The sequence below is a fragment of the Mustela nigripes genome, chromosome 2 (genome assembly GCF_022355385.1).
Source record: "Mustela nigripes isolate SB6536 chromosome 2, MUSNIG.SB6536, whole genome shotgun sequence".
NCBI classification, from domain to species: Eukaryota; Metazoa; Chordata; class Mammalia; order Carnivora; family Mustelidae; genus Mustela; species Mustela nigripes.
Window position 1 is genome coordinate 179,818,684 of NC_081558.1, and position 3,014 is coordinate 179,821,697.

At 35.8% G+C, this 3,014-nt stretch overlaps 1 long non-coding RNA gene across 1 annotated transcript; it reads right to left on the bottom strand.

Moving 5' to 3' along the window:
- Window positions 1–739: 739 nt before the first annotated feature.
- LOC132010257 (uncharacterized) lies at window positions 740–2,421 on the bottom strand. The gene is made up of 3 exons (XR_009402205.1): window positions 2,343–2,421; window positions 1,554–1,677; window positions 740–1,096 (listed from the first exon to the last, which is right to left on the bottom strand). It is a non-coding gene; the product is annotated as an uncharacterized LOC132010257 (long non-coding RNA).
- Between the last annotated feature and the right edge of the window lie 593 nt (window positions 2,422–3,014).

Sequence of the window (3,014 nt, forward strand, 5' to 3'; positions counted from 1 at the left end):
ATGCCTTATTTTTCTGACTCTTGCTTGTGTCTCTCGTCTTGAAAACTAACCGTCTTCCTCCTCACTAACTATACTTCTCAGTCACCAAGGGTAGCTTCCTGGTGTTTTTCCAACACACTGGTCTTGTTTCTGCCCATTGCTTTGCACTGCTATTCCTTCAGGTTGGAATCACCTTTTCTCAGATCTTCTTTTATTTGACTTTTGTTCATCATTTATATTTTTGATAGAAGATTGGAGGAGAAAAAGAATGATGAGGAAGAGGAGGAAGGAGAGAAGTTGGAAAGATAAATTTTAAAACTATGAAATGAACAAAGAACATTATTAGACAATACAACAGAATATATGCATTTGCTTTCGGTGGCAAAGATACTTAAACTTCAGAACTTGTAGATTGTTCGAGGGGTCTATAATCCAGCCCCGTGTTTCTCAAAACTGATCATTTTTTCTAGAAAAATAGATTTTTGCTCCTTTACCCCTGCAGTTGAGACCCTAGCGTTTGGAGCTTTAATAAGCCACTGAGAGGATTCTTATGTAAGTAGCTGGCTATGTATTTTTTATATTTTCCTTATTTGGAGGTTTTTATCTATTTTTGGAAGCACTGGACTAGAAATTACACCACTTTTTCTTTTTTTTTAAGATTTTATTTTTTATTTTTTTATTAGGGTGAGACAGAGCACAAACTGAGGGAATAGCAGAGGGGGAGAAAGAAGCAGGTTCCCCACTGAGCAGGGAGCCTGATTCGGGACTCAATCCCAGGACCCCAGATCATGACCTGAGCTGAAGGCAGATGCTTTTAACGACTGAGCCACCTAGGTGCCCCAACACCACTTTTTCTAAGAAAAAGATAACGCTAAGAAAAAAAAAAATGTCAACCAATCAATCACCAGGAATATCCCATGAGCATAATAAAATTGAACATTACAAAGAAATTAAGCGTATGTTATTTTAAGGCCCTTAATGGGAAAAAATACCATCTAGATACAAATTCAGTAAAGTAATCACTAAAGACTTGGAAACTATTTAACATCCGGTAATTGCTTTAATGTTGGACAGTTTGTGACTTATTTTCTTCTTTTGATAGTGTTTTCCATCTCACCTACAAAAACAACAAGAAACAACCACAACTTTAAATAAAAAGACATTGCAACTCCAACAGGACTTTTTATAAGGCTCAAAGAAGTTATAACCATAACCCTGTAATCAGGTCTCTTCAAGATCTTAACCCTTCTGTAAAGAAAGAGTAGCTGTTAAGCTCTTATTCTCCGCTATAGGATAAAAGCTCTAATGATCTTTTCTGAATTTTGTGATATACTCAGCCCTGAAAGGATGATGAGACTGACGAAGAAGGAAAAATAGTAGTCTGGGTACTAGGAATTCTATTCCCTTCCCTAAATCTACCACTATATAACACATTTTGTACCCCCTGGCCTTCAGTGGGGCAAATTTTTCTTTAATTTTTAAATGAAATCATTTAAATTCCAATCACACTTTAGACTCCAGGAGATTCATATTCCTTTCAAATATTTCTGAGAATTCCCGGAGATTGTGCTTACATGTCTTGGTGGTTATTTCTTGTCTTTTGTGCCAAATTCCTGGTTTTGGCTGGCTTCTCTCTGATCATTCTGGCCATCTCTCTCCACCTCCACATATTCCTTTAGCCTTTGTGGTTGGCTTCACCTAAAATGTAAGTGTAGAGTTTATTCCCCAAATAGGGGGAAGAGACACTGAGTTAATAGTTATCAAAGCTGTATTAAAGATTTAGGGAAGATTGGGGTTGAGAAAATTATAGCATAGAATAGAAAACTACTCTTTCTAAATTTATTAATCACACGTTGTCTTAGGGAATGTTTTATTAATAGCCATGTTTTTCATTTGGGCTTGATCTATGCTTGTGTTGTTGGGACCTATTCTCTCTTTACAGTGTTTTGTTTTGTTTTTGTTTTTGATTTTCCTGTTTATTCCTCTGTACTCTGTATCCCTGACTGCTCCTTCTCTTCTCCATCTTGTATAGTTCCCATCCCCAGCAAAACTGTAAAATAAAAACAAAACAGCAAACCAACCCCCCCAAACACATACAAAATTCCTGTCTGTTACCTGTTCAAAGTGATATTTTATCTTAAAATAATTTCTCTACAGCAGCTATATTTTCTCATTTAAACTCTGCCCTATGTCTTGCCTTTCACAGTGAAACAAATATGTATCTTTTTTTTAAAGGAGAGAAGTCATTTTCTACTAAGAGAATTTATGCAGGCTCCCACATATAGAAAAGTCTATAATCTTTTTCATTTAAAATAGCAATATTTCCTTATATCCACAGATCAGTGGTATAGGATATAACTTACCGTATGTCAGGAGTGAGATAGGGACTGTTAAAGAAAGGTGAGCACAGCATTTTCCAATGATCCAGAGTTTAGATTCTTTCAACACATTTTCAGGACTTACAAAAATTCGCATTGTTGGTTACTCATTAGAATCACCTGGGGAGCTTTTAAGAAATCACAGTCTTTAGACCTCATGCCAGACTTATTAAATCAGAATCTCTGGGGGTGGGACCCAGACAGTAGTAGTTTTAAAAGCTTCCCCAGATGATTTCAGTGTACAGGGAAAGTTGAGAATGACTAGTTGAGAATGACTGGGACACTTAAAAGGATGGCTAGTTTGTGGCCAAGTGCCATTTTATCAACAATGTGTTAAAAACTTTAAAAGCACTTGGGCAAGATGAGGAAGTTAGATGAGATTTGCCCATCATATTCTTTAGAAAGAGAAGACATTATTTCTGAAAGTATATCTACTTATCTATATTTTATAATATAAAAGGATAAGAATGAAGCAAGGCCGTACAGTCAAAGATGGATGCTGGAAATTTGCTGGGAGTCAGGTAGATAGCTAAACCATATCATCATTATCAAAGCATTTGAATAAATATCCTATTGTTTTCATTCTTTCTTCTTTCTTCCTTCCCTTTTTTTTTTTTTGTTGTTGTTGAAGGGTAAGTCAAAATAGTTTGATTTTAG